This window comes from Musca autumnalis, unplaced genomic scaffold, assembly GCF_047663935.1.
Source record: "Musca autumnalis isolate F117 unplaced genomic scaffold, ASM4766393v1 scaffold_1, whole genome shotgun sequence".
Classification (NCBI taxonomy): Eukaryota; Metazoa; Arthropoda; class Insecta; order Diptera; family Muscidae; genus Musca; species Musca autumnalis.
The window spans coordinates 319,186,346-319,201,291 of NW_027411644.1; the positions used below are offsets into that span (position 1 = coordinate 319,186,346).

At 34.9% G+C, this 14,946-nt stretch overlaps 1 protein-coding gene across 3 annotated transcripts in view; it reads right to left on the reverse strand.

The window, feature by feature from the left end:
* The window catches only part of disp (RND transporter family member dispatched), a 258,859-nt gene that overhangs the window by 151,736 nt on the left and 92,177 nt on the right, over nucleotides 1-14,946 (reverse strand). The gene's annotated exons all lie outside the window — the stretch shown is intronic.

Consider the following 14,946-nt stretch of genomic DNA (forward strand, 5'->3'; position numbering starts at 1 on the left):
TTATTATTATTATTATTATTATTATTATTATTATTATTATTATTATTATTATTATTATTATTATTATTATTATTATTATTATTATTATTATTATTATTATTATTATTATTATTATTATTATTATTATTATTATTATTATTATTATTATTATTATTATTATTATTATTATTATTATTATTATTATTATTATTATTATTATTATTATTATTATTATTATTATTATTATTATTATTATTATTATTATTATTATTATTATTATTATTATTATTATTATTATTATTATTATTATTATTATTATTATTATTATTATTATTATTATTATTATTATTATTATAGTTAACACACTGCAGTCTTCACGAGCCACTGTCTTGCGATACTTTTCTGCTACACGTGTTGCCGAGTAAGCAATTACGGAGTATTGCGAAAATGCAACATGATATGTTCCCACAGGCACTCAACTTTAACACGAGTTGCATTGTCAACATAATTCACCTGTGGGAAACATATTTGGTAGAGTAATAACGGCGTCGCTGCCAAGATATGGAGACTTAAAGCTAAGAAGGAGAATTGGGAAACGGCAGTGTTGTTCGAGAGTCGTGCGTGTTTAGTTCTAATTTTATACTTAATATACTGATTGTGAAATAATTGTGATTCATATACTGATTGTGAAATTAAAAATCCTTTTTGTAATTTTAAATAAACTTGTGAAATTCAAAAACGGTGTAATTAATTTTCCGTCTGTTGACGGAGTGTTTTTTTTTATTTCGATATTACGAATAAAAACTCTTAACTGGCGCCCGAGCAGGGACCCTGCAAAAGGTCCTTAAAAAATAAAAAGAAAAATTGAAGAAAACTTAAAAATATTAAAAAAACATTGAAGAAACAATATATTGAAAAAGTGAGAATACTTAAAATAAAAATTTTTTTTTGAAAATATTTAAAATATAAAAATATTGGAAAAGTTTAAAATATTTAAAAAATAAAATATTGAGAAAGTGAAAATAATCAAAATAAAAATATTGAAAATATTTAAAAAATATTGAAAAAAATTAAATATATTTAAAAAATAAAATATTGAAAAGGTGAAAATATTCAAAATTAAAAGAGGGTGAAAATTTTTAAAAATAAAAATATTGAAAAAATATTAAAAATATTTAAAAAAAGAAAAAAATAAAAATATCCTGCATATGAAACTCTTAATTTTCACGTAAGTACTATTACAATGGAAGATTTAAAGAAGTCAGTTACTGAATTGTCGGGTGCTGTAAACGCCCTAATAAGTAATATCCGGAGCGTAGAGGTACGCCTGGGTAGTATTGAGCAAATGAATGTGCAAAACACTCAAGCCCTGAACACGCTCAATAGTGGGGTCGCAGGCATGTCTCAGAGAGTAGACGGAAAGGAATTATTTTTTCAATGACACTAATTTAACACTTCTATTCCAATGACACTTATTTAATGAGTTTATATTAAGATTCAGACTATCACGATCCACTCCCGAACTCCAATTGGTTCTCCAATTAAAGATACATAAGTCAAATTGAGTTTTTCCACGAAATATAAATAAAAACGTTATATTCATAACTATTGCCGACTGTTTTAACATACTATTATTCTACCTCTATATGTTGTTGGAGGTAAGGCGAGTCATTCTTACAAGACCGCTAATGTTTTAAGTAATGAATTTTTAGAAAAAAGGTTTTTAATATATTATTTTTGCTACCGATTGTTTGCTTATCTCGTATTCGAAATACTTTTTATTCTTTTATCCGCATTAAGGAAATATTTGTTAATACAAATTTGTTAAAAGAAATCTCAAGCTATATCAAATTTAAGGTAAATTTTTGCTATCGTTTGGGTACTCGACTCCGAAACTATCTTTACGGCGCAAAAAAGATTAAAATTTATACAGACCATCAATCGCTTACCTATGCTTTGGGTAACCGGAATTTCAACGCGAAATTGAAAAGATGGAAGGCTCGCATTGAGGAATATAGCCACGAATTGATTTACAAGCCAGGTAAATCAAATCACGTGGCTGATGCATTATCACGTCTGAAAACCCAAATCAACCATCTAACTTCAGGAACAGATACTGCTAGCGAGGGTGCCGACTCAAGAACCGAAACCGCTTCGGAAGGAGTTCCGAGCGATTCAGCAACAGAATCGGCATTCGAGGGTCGCGACGAGAATCAGGCATTTGACAACGAACCAAGGGACAGTGATACTGTAGCAACAATGCATAGCGCAGAAGAAGATAGTTCAGAATTTATACCACACGTGGAAGCCCCCATTAACGTCTTTCGAAACCAACTGATCTTTAGCGGAAGTACATACGCCTATGAAGAACCGCATCCTGGATACACACGCCACTATATCCCCGTCAATAGTCTTTGCAGGGAAGAGCTGACAAAAATACTGAAAGAAAAACTCAGACCAAACATACTTAATGGAATTAAAATGCCAGAGGAAAAACTATCAATTCTTCAAGAAGTGTTTCGTGATCATTTTTCAAAATACAAAGTAAGAATTACACAGAGAACTGTTGAGGATCTAAGGAACATTGACAATATTCTTGAGATAATTGCCAAAGAACATAAAAGAGCTCACCGAAATATTGCTGAAAACAGGCAGCAAATTTTGGAAAAATATTATTTCCCCAGAATGAGCAGCCTGATCCGGAAATTCGTGGCAACGTGTGAAATTTGCAAGCTAAATAAATACGACAGGCATCCATCCGTGCCTCTGTTACAAGCCACCCCGATACCGTCATACCCCTGCGAAATCCTTCATATAGACATTTTTGAAATTCAGGGCGAAAAATTCATTTCATGTTTAGACAAATTTTCCAAATTTGCCAAACTCTTCCATATTAAAAATCGATCGACGTTGCCTTTGCGTGAAAAAATTATAAAACTACTGCATTATTTCACGGCTCCAAAAGTTTTAGTTACAGATAATGAAAGTGCTTTTCTGAGTCCTATAATTCAAAATTTCATTAAAATTTTGGGAATCCAGCTGTACCGCACACCAACGCAACGCAGTGAGGTGAACGGTCAGGTAGAAAGATTCCATTCAACAGTCTTGGAAATTTATCGTTGTCTAAAAGCTGAGTATAAAGACCTCAAGCTAAGAGAGCTGTTAAATATTGCAGTGGATCGATACAATGACACAGTACATACAACCACTAAGAGAAAACCGAATGACGTATTTTTTTAATAGATCCGAAAGGATCAACTTTCAGAAGCTCTTAAACTTCAAGCAAAAAATCAATAACGACCTCTCCACGGAATTGAAAAGAGTACAAAAACTTCAGCTAGAGCGGCATAATGCTAACCGCAAAAGCCCAAGAAAATTCAAAAAAGGGCAAACAGTCTATGTAGCTTACAGACAGAGGAAGGGTAAACAGAAACCTCTTTACGTGAAAGAAAGGATTTTAAAAGATAATAAGGTTACTGTGTCAACCGAAAGTGGTCGAAGAATTCATAAAAATCACATTAGAAACGAAATTCTGCCAAGATCTTCTAGCCAAAAAAAAAAAAAAAAAAAAAAAAAAAACTAACAGAAATTTCGATCGAGGTTGCTTAGCTTAACAAGAGCATGCCTGTAAGCGAGATAAATCGTACCTTAGTAGGTTGGGGAAGGCATGCCTGTCCTCGACTAAAACGGAATACTACGATCTCCCCATGGCAAGCTCGAGAAACATGCTAAGCAACGCTCATATTAAACGATATCAAATTCTTGAAAGTTAAATCCTTAGAATCCTTTCCATGTTAAAATTTTATGAATTCACATTATTTTACATAAAAATGTATGAAGAACAAAATCGAAAGATAAAGAAATTCTTATACAAACAATTGGAACTGCACCCGAAAGTGAACTAAAAGCCTCTGCAAGTAATGACAATGTCAATGGCCTGGCAGCTCAGCAATGGCATAAGGTTGAGAGGCATAGGTAGTGACATTGTACATTTAGTCATGCTTTGTTGGAAGTACGGTGACATACCTCAAAAAGAAAAAAATAAATAAAAGGAACCCATCGGGTCACAAATATACATTATTACAAATAAAAGGAACCCATCGGGTCACAAATACAAAATATAAAAAAAAAAAACAAAACAAAAAGGAACCCAAAGGGTCACAAGTACAAAATAAAAAAAGGAACCCATCGGGTCACAAATACAAAATATAAAAAAAACAAAACAAAAAGGAACCCAAAGGGTCAAAATAAAAAAAAGGAAAAAGCCTACTAACCCTTACTAACAAATATCCCGCTCATAGTTTCATTCAATAGAAACTTTTCCGCCTTCCCGAAATCCTCTCACTCCAATTAACTAACTACTAACACATTAAAATAGAAACATTTGATAATTTCTCTTACAATATAAATTGTGAAAGGCTAACTTTTCTTTATTACATTTCAATATTAAAATACACTATTGAATAATTAGATTTGAAACATCAAATACCAAACAATTACTAAATGTAATTTCTGATTCATTTTCAAAAATTTACACCAATTTATATTCTTAAATTTGTAGCCTTACGAATATATTGGAGTTCCAACAGTAAAATTTAATATTGTTATTGAGGGATTAGAATTAGAAGGATTAGAATACATTATTATTCGAATAATTTGCTATAATTTTCATACTTTAATGTGTTTAAATTTTTCTATGAAATAAGATTTATTTACGTAACGTAACATTTTCCTATTTTGAACACTTTTATGTTTTAATTGATACGATAGACTTAAGCCATTAGACTATAATTATTTCTTAGGTTATGCCTCTGTGCAACCGCACAAGCATATGTCGTATTTAATCTGGACTCTCCTCTTCTAACTATTCGTGATGACTATGGCTGGATGATCAATGGACACTTCAAATTAATTCATAACATCGACTTAAAACGTTATGAGAATATATTAAATCGATTAAAGGACGAAAACGATAAGATGAATGAGACAACCGGCATCAAGGATGTTATCAACTTTCACCTGGAAAGAATTCAAATTCAACTTGATGAACTAAAGGGACCTAAAGTCGAGAGATTTAAACGCTCAATTAACTGGATCGGTTCCGCGTGGAAATGGATAGCTGGCTCGCCTGATGCATCAGATTGGGATGAGATTCTGCGAAGTCAAGACACAATTATTTCTAATAACAACCAGCAATACAAAATCAACTCCGAAATTTCCATGAAAACTCAAGAGATCTTGCGAACCCTTAATGGAGCTGTTACTACAACAAATGATATTCTGGGACACAGCATTCAGGCCAAGTTTTCACAAGAGTTACAACACAAGGTTATGATTCTGAAGGATGAAGTGGGCGAATTAGTCTTAGCTTGCCAAATGGCCAAGGCTAAAGTTGTAAATAGCAACCTATTGCACAAAGAAGAGATAAATCAATTAATAGGTGAAATAGAAGTTCTTCCTTATAGTAATTTTATTGAAGCCATTGAATATAGCGAACCTTCTATTTACACCAATGGTACTACCCTGCTCTACATACTGTCGATGCCAAAAGTAGAGGAAACCAAATTCAACCACCTGATCGTACGAGCAGTCTTAAAAAAGGGTCAGAAAGTGGATCTAAATTATAAAACCATACTGATGAACAAGGACGAAACCTATGGTATCAAGGGCAATTGTCTACGTTTAAGCACAGCCATGGTTTGCAACAAGGAAATGCTTGATCTGTTGCCAGAGGACGATTGCTTACCACGACTTTTGAAGGGTGGTCAAACAGCTTGCCGCTATGTAACTGGTGGGGAATCAAGGATAGAACTACTCAAAGAAGACACATTATTCCTGGACAACTTTAATGGTAGCATTTGGTCTAACGGAACGTCCCATGGCTCCTTCATTTTACAAATGGAAAATGAATCCTTGACGATCGACAATAAATTATATTGGAGTATAGCCAGTTCAGGAGTGCAAGTTCTCCCACCTGTACTTACCACCATCACAAAGAAGAGCCTGTCAGTAAACCTTAATCTCATCCATGAAATGGCTTCAACAAATATACAGTTATTGGGGTACCTAAAGGAAAAAACTTCATGGTTTATGACATCTGGATCATTGGCCCTGTTCCTATTAATGGGCCTAATTTTCATAATCTGGAGGAAATTGACAACAAAGACCGACCTCCCTAAACTCAACCTGCGAATACTACAACAAACTTCGTCCTCAAATCCGAATCTGCGGGACGCAGATCTTTAAATGGGGAGGAGTTAACACACTGCAGTCTTCACGAGCCACTGTCTTGCGATACTTTTCTGCTACACGTGTTGCCGAGTAAGCAATTACGGAGTATTGCGAAAATGCAACATGATATGTTCCCACAGGCACTCAACTTTAACACGAGTTGCATTGTCAACATAATTCACCTGTGGGAAACATATTTGGTAGAGTAATAACGGCGTCGCTGCCAAGATATGGAGACTTAAAGCTAAGAAGGAGAATTTGGAAACGGCAGTGTTGTTCGGGAGTCGTGCGTGTTTAGTTCTAATTTTATACTTAATATACTGATTGTGAAATAATTGTGATTCATATACTGATTGTGAAATTAAAAATCCTTTTTGTAATTTTAAATAAACTTGTGAAATTCAAAAACGGTGTAATTAATTTTCCGTCTGTTGACGGAGTGTTTTTTTTATTTCGATATTACGAATAAAAACTCTTAACTTTATTATTATTATTATTATTATTATTATTATTATTATTATTATTATTATTATTATTATTATTATTATTATTATTATTATTATTATAGTTAAGAACGTAGTCGACACTGCCGACCAATTATAATTGTTCGAATCAGCATATTACTTCTGCACGCGCCCAACTCATACCATCATCAAAAGCATAGTTCCATTCACCTTTACTTACGACCAGCTAAAACCACTGACCAAGCATTGCACGCGCATCCGGCCCAATTACACTATTCCCTGATCATGCATTTCCCACGACTCAAAATATATGCAATACCATCGATTGGGAGTTCTGCTGAAGACATTAATCGAATACAGAAGTTAGTCTTAGTTACGCAGTCGATTGTAAACGTTGTCTTATAATTTAAGTGTCAAGTAATTCAAAGTAATAATATAAGTGTCAAGTAAATTAATAAAGTGAATTAAAAGTGATAACTTCAGTGTTTTACTAATAGAAACAGGCACCGTGGTTTGCCTTTGAAATATATTTTTTTAATTTAACTCGACTGGAAATTCTTAACTGGCGCCCGAGCAGGGACACCGCTACAAAAGTGAAAAGTGTAAAAAAGCGGGATCCTTAAAATAACAAAAAATTCTGCGAATCCTACGGGACCCTCCAGAATCATTGTTAGTTATCCTCCTTCGCCAAACCGGTATTCCTGGTGATCAATTAACCCTAAAATATCACAGAAGGTTACCGGAGTGAATGTGAAGCTACCCGTACCAGAGTAGGTTACCGTGAGCATAAAAGCGGTTTTCCAAAAAGGAAAAATACGGACCTTCCGCGAGGATAACAAAGGATATCCAGTCGATCGCGTCGCGTCGCGTAACTAAGGCTCAACGAGCAAAAAAATACATATCCTTAAACGGAAAAAAGAATAAAATATAAAAATCAAAAATACTACACAAAAAAGGAATAAAAATCCTTTAGAAAATTGAAAAAAAAGAAAGAAAAATATTCCACAAAGGAAAGAAATATCCTTAAATAGGAAAGAAAGAATAAAATATAAATCAAAAATACCAAACAAAAAAGAAAAAAAAAATCCTTAAACAAATTGTAAAAGAAAAGAAAGAAAATATTCCAAAAAGGAAAGAAAGAAATAAAGAAAAGGAAGAAATCCTTAAAATTTTTTCAAATAGAATCCAAAGAAAAGAAAATAAATCTTAAATAAAAAATCCTATAAAGTGAGAAGTGAAGTGAGAGTGTTCAAAAACGAAACAAGCCGTATAACCAGGTGAGTCCTTTTACCATTCCAATTTGTGACAATAATGGAGGAAATGAGAACGACTTTGACAACCCTTACGGAGGCGGTCAATAGGCTTTTAGAACAGGTCAAGTTAGTAGAGAATAGACTAGGGAGACTTGAACAATCAAATGATATGACGGAATTAAATAGGAGACTTGACGAGTTAGAACGGCTAAGGCAAAATGGAACCCCAAACACTGAGGAAGCGGTGTATACATTAGCAGTTCCTAGAACTGAGGAAGACCTTAAGTCAATATGTCGGCTACCGGATAGTGTCAAAGAGTTGCGCACTTTTGACGGTAACCCGCTTCATTATGTCTCTTGGGTCCACTCTGTGGAGATGGTCCTAAAGGACTTCGAGATCGTAAAGGATAAGCCAATATATAAGACAATCATGCAAAGTATTAGGCAAAAAGTTATTGGAGAAGCGGACACGGCACTGGTGTCCTACAACATCTTCGACAGTGACAGGAAAGATGTAAAGAAAATATTATCATTGCATTATGCAGACAAGAGGGATGTCCAGACGCTGGAGCATCAACTCAACCAGCTATCTCAGGGATCGTCGAAGGTCGACGAATTCTATTCAACTGTGAATAACCAGTTGTCCCTGATAATTAACAAAATAAAAAGTGAATCATATAGCGAAGAAACTATTAATGCTTTAATAAGTACCCATAGGAACAGAGCATTAGATATATTTATACGAGGTCTTACCCCGGCTCTGTCCAGAATGGTGATCATACAAAGACCAAGGACATTGCCCGAGGCATATTCTGCTTGTCTTGAACTACAAAATCTAACAATGAGGAATAATATTTTGCATCCAGGAACGCATAAGAATTCGCAGTCAACAATCAGTCCAACAGATACATCTCCACCTACACCAGCTCGACCACCCAAACATTACAATAATTACAACAGGCAGAACAATAACTTCAAAGCCAATAACTGGCAATCAAAGAATAACAGTCATGACTATAACCCGAATTATAGGCCAGTTCCATACCCCAAGAAACCGCAAATCAAGCATGAGCCTATGGAGGTGGATCGTTCTGCACAATCAAGGAATGTTAATTACATGAATCGCCCCAGGCAACCTGAGAAAAGACATGGATCTGAAATTCATAATAGGGACAAACAGCCGCGTATTTTTCACCTAGATGCTAATTGTGAAGATCCTGATCCACATGATATCAGTGAGGAAGCACTGTCTGACGAAGTCAATGACGAGACGAGTGAACAGAATTTTATGGAGGAAGGCCATCAAGCCTACCTTACATAGAATACGTAGACCGAAAAAATAGAATATTACAGTTTTTGATCGACACCGGCTCGAACAAAAACTTTTGCAGCCCAGACCTGTCTGCCGGAAGTACACCCTTAATTAAACCAATTGTAATTAATACGACGGGTGGAAAAATTCTGATAACCAAAAAAATAACGAGCATTTTTTTCCAGGTTTGGAATATCAGACAAAATTACCTTTTACATTTTACCCGGACTAACAACATTTCATCGAATTATAGGTGACGACTGTCTTAAAGAACTAGATGCATTGATAGATAGAAGGGAGAATATTCTCCTTATCAGAAATAAGATAGTAATTCCCCTAAATGCTTTAAATTATGTACTAGACGATTCGGTACCAGTTAGTACTCGAGAAAAAATTAACCAACTTCTGGAAAAATACAGAAATTTATTTGGGCCAATAGACAAAAGTCAAGCAGTTTCAACGAATGTAAAAGCGGAGATACGAACAACTACACCTGACCCGATTTATACTAAAAGTTACCCATACCTAGCCGCAATGAGGAAAGAAGTAGAGAAACAAATAAAAGAAATGTTGTCTGAAGGAATAATACGTCCATCCAAAAGTCCTTACAATTCCCCCGTTTGGATAGTTCCAAAAAAATCTAAACCAAACGGTGAGAAACAATTTAGACTGGTCATCGATTATAAGAGACTTAATGCAGTAACTATACCAGATACATACCCCATACCCGACATTAACGCTATATTGGCAAGTCTTGGTAATGCCAAATATTTTACAACTATAGATTTGACTTCTGGGTTTCACCAGATTCCAATGAAACCCTCTGATATACCGAAAACTGCATTTTCAACGATGAATGGTAAATTTGAATTTCTACGATTACCTTTTGGATTAAAGAATGCAATCTTTCAGAGGATGATCGATGATGTTTTAAAGGACTATATCGGAAAAATTTGTTATGTCTATATTGATGACATAATTGTGTTCGGTAATAGTGAGAAGGAACTACTGAATAACGTTGACTTAGTTTTTGGAAAACTCGATGAGGCTAATTTGAGAGTTAATATTGAAAAAACTCACTTTATGCAAACAGAGGTTGAATTTTTAGGATACATCGTGAGCGCGAGTGGGATAAAACCGGATCCGAAGAAGATAAACGCTATAGAAAATATCTTACCCCCAAGTAACCTCAAAGAACTAAAATCATTTTTAGGAATGACATCGTATTATAGACGGTTCGTTAAAGACTACGCAAAGGTAGCGAAACCTTTGACAAATATGACTAGGGGGGAAAATGCACAAGTCAAAGCCAACCAGTCTAGGAAGATTCCTATAGACTTAACCGATGAGGCACTTGTAGCTTTTCAAAAGTTAAAAACTCTATTAACATCAGCGGAGGTTCTAGCATTTCCAGAGTTTGATAAGGCATTCAACCTTACAACAGATGCATCAAACTATGCTATAGGTGCTGTCCTTTCACAAGGAGAAATAGGCAAAGATAGACCGATTGCTTATATATCTCGTTCACTCAATAAAACTGAAGAAGCATATGCAACTAACGAGAAAGAGATGCTAGCCATCGTAGTCCGGTCAAAATAGACATGCGTATAAGGGGGAAATAGCAAAAATTCCCACAAAGCTGAATTTTGGTGGAGAGCTAGGGTTGGACATTAGAAGCAACGTCCTAAAAGTCCCCATCGACCCCATGTGTGCAAAACAAGTTATTCGGGGTCAAAGGTCATTTTTGGAGGCATTATTCAGTTTATTAAAATTTTCTCAAAAACGGTAGGACTTAGCAAGAGCCGGCTAAAGTAAAAGTTGTAGATTCAATAATTATCTACAAGAGTGGTCTTTATGATTCTTAAAAAAGACTTACCATTTTCGAGATATCGCGATCTAAAGGTCAAATAAAAAATTAGCCGCGTAAGTACATTATGAGGCGAACCGGTTAAAGTAACGACACTATGTGTTAGATACTTCCGTAAGCTTTCAAACGATATCCACTTTGCAGTAATGGGTTCAGTAGAACTGGGTCTAAACCGGTTTTTAAATTTGGCTTTTCGGGTCGAATAACCGGCGAACCGGATCCGCAACCGTTGAAAATTATACATTTCCGTAATCAGCGCAACAAACCCTACCTTCGGACAAAACTTGAAAAAAATCGGAGAGTTTTCGTTGGGGTCGTTCCCGTTGGGCTTTCGATTATACATGTGGGTTAAATGGGCTATTTTTGCATAAAATGACTCTAACATTGAATAACTCTACTAAACACGCTCCGATTTTGTTGGAATTTTTTTAGAAGATAGCTATAATTTCGCTCTTCAAGAAAATGTATATTTTTTTTGGGGGACAGACCCGATTACTTCGCTTATTTTAGCCGGTTCGTTTGAATATGTGCATATTTCCCTTATAAGTGCATAAAAATCATGTGTTTTTTAGAACAGCTATATCTCAAGAATGGTTCCTTCTAGGAAAAAAATTATTAAGGTCAAATTTGTAGATAATTTTCCTGTCTACAATATTTACTTCAGTCGCTTTTTGATTAGATCAACCGTTTTCAAAAAATAAATCCGAAAACCTAAAAAACCCTTAAAATTTGACCTTTGACCCCGAATAATTATTTTTGCACACATGGGATCGATGGGGACTTTTAGGATGTTGCTTCTAATGGCAAACCCTAGCTCTCCACCAAAATTCAGCTCTGTGGGAATTTTTGCTTTTTCAATGTCTATTTTGACTGGACTATCGTATGGGCGCTTGATAATCTACGGAATTACTTATACGGTGCCAAATGTATAAAGATATATACGGACCATCAACCACTTACCTACGCATTAGGTAATAGGAACTTTAACTCCAAGTTAAAACGATGGAAAGCACGTATAGAAGAGTATAATCACGAGTTGATCTACAAGTCTGGTAGATCAAACTTCGTCGCTGATGCTCTTTCTAGATTAAAAACAAGTGTCAACCACATCAGTGAGACATCGACGGATACTGCTAGTGAAGGCGATTCGCAATATACAAGAACAGCATCGGAAGGTACAGTAATAGTTTCGGAGATCGATAACGAAAACATTGAATCCACAGGATCAACGGCTCACAGCGCAGATCAGGATGCTTCCGACCTTATACCCCACATGCAAGTCCAAATTAACGTTTTCCGAAACCAGATAATTATACAAAATGGACCGGAACTCCAATCAAATGAAACACCACACAAGAATTTCATACGTCATTATGTTTCGTCTCGTGAATGGAATCGAGAAACACTACTACGAAAATTAAAAGAATTATTGAACCCAGGTGTGGTTAATGGTATAAAAATTCCAGAGTGTTATTTGTCGATATTACAAAGTCTCTATTTGGAGCACTTTTCAAAATACAAGATCAGGATAGCCCAGAACAAAGTTACTGACATTAACTGCGAAAACCGACAATTCGAAATACTCAAGGAAGAGCATTGTAGAGCCCATAGGAAGGAAAGAAAATAAGAAACAAATATTAGACAAATATTATTTTCCTCACATGTTTGCATACATTCGGAAGTTCGTGGCAAATTGTGATATTTGCAACACAAATAAATATGATGGGAAACCTACAAGACCAAAATTTCAAGAGACACCTATACCGACGATGCCTTGTGAGATTTTGCATATGGATATAGTTGAAATTCAAGGTCACAAATTTATATCAGTACTTGATAAATTTTCAAAGTTTGCTAAGGTATTTCACATCAGCGATAGGTCAGTCCTGACAATCAGAGAAAAACTCGTGAAAATATTACATTTTTTTACCGCTCCGAAAATTCTGGTAATGGATAACGAGAGTAGTTTCATTAGCCCATTAATTAGAGATTTTCTAGAAAGATTGGGTATAAAGATATACCTAACTCCAACACAACGCAGCGATGTGAATGGCCAAGTAGAGCGATTTCACTCTACTCTTCATGAAATTTACAGATGTTTAAGGGCAGAAAAGGCGGAGCTTAGCGTTCTTGAACTCACATACGTTGCGGTGGACAGGTATAACCATACAATACATTCAGTCACAGGAAAAAGACCGAACGATATATTTTTTAACAGATTTAATACAACAGACTTTGACAAATTAATAGAGGCACGTATAAGTATAAATAGAGACCTTAGAAATATTATAAAGAGAAATGCAAAAGAAAAAAATAAACGCATGAATATGAAACGTTCACCACCGAGAAAATTTAGGAAGGGCGATGCTATTTTTGTCCGAATTAAAAACATACAAGGCAAGAATAAGCCAGTTTATAGGAAAGAAATTGTAGATAAAGATAATAGGTCACAGTTCACACGGTAAGTGGTAAAAGGATACACAAGGCACACATAAAAAATCTGAAAAAAATTAAATAAAATCCTCCACTTCCTTCCACTGGATTTATGAATTACTGAGTGTGGTAAGGGAATCGTTGAAAGGTTCAAAAGGTGTCCATGGCTTAACGAGACTTCCTTTTGTTCTTTCTTATACTGATGGAAAATCATTCTATTACTCAAAGAGAAAAATCATGATATATGAATGGCAAATGCCTAAAACTGGAAACATTACGATTTCAATGATTATAATAAATGGCCAAGACAAAAATTAATGTAAAATATGTTAAAAATAAAAAATGAAGTAGGGAAGATTCCTATCGGTTGAAGGACTAAAAAGTTGTCCATGGCTTAAGAGACTTCTTGTTTACCTTTCTTATAATGATAGATAATCGACCTTCACCTTATAAAGAATAATAGTAAATTGAAAATTGGGATATCCCCATGTACATTGGCCAAAAAATAAACTAATTTGTAAAAAAAATGTAATCAGATACTACAATCAAAAATAAATATATATACTATATACTAACCAATAATTAACTATACAAAAAAAAAAAAAAAAAAAAAAGGGCTTTGCCTTTCTACTAACCCCTAATCAACACAATTATTACATTTTAGAGATATGCTTTTACGAGAAGTCTTCACCATCTTGGCAGGCTTTGCCATATATACATTGGAGGGAGCAAAGATTTTTCAGTATGACGTCCCCATAGTGACCATTCGAGTGGGAAACGCGTGGATAATAGATGGAAACTTCAAGTTGGTTCACGTTATCAACCTACAGGACTACGCCAAAATTGCAGAGGAAATTTCTGAACTGGTCGGGAATAGGATGCCACCAACCCAAAAGAAGCATATGATTGAGTACCAAATCGGCCAAATCAAGAAAATGTTGGAGGAATTAGGTTGCGCTACGAAGCAGAAGAGATCCATAGATTGGATTGGGTCAGCATGGAAATGGGTAGCCGGAAACCCTGACGCAGCGGATTGGAATAATTTGCTCAGAAGCCAAGACTCCATCGTTAGAAATAACAATGAGCAATACAAAATCAATGAAAATCTTCTTAACTCTACGAGAGATGTAATTCGGAAAACCAATGAACTTGTCGACTCCATTAACCAGATAAGCAACGGCAGAGAAAACGAGGAAATTGGACAGAACACCATGAACCAAGTCATTGTCTTGAAGGAGATAATTAGGGCATGCCAACTGGCAAAAAATGGCATCATCAACACCAATCTCTTAAACAAAGGCGAAGTCGAGGATGTCATAGACGAAATGGAAACCTTGCCATATGCGAATGCAGTCGAAGCCATTGAATACGGCACTCCATCAATTTATACAAATGGATCCGTGTTAC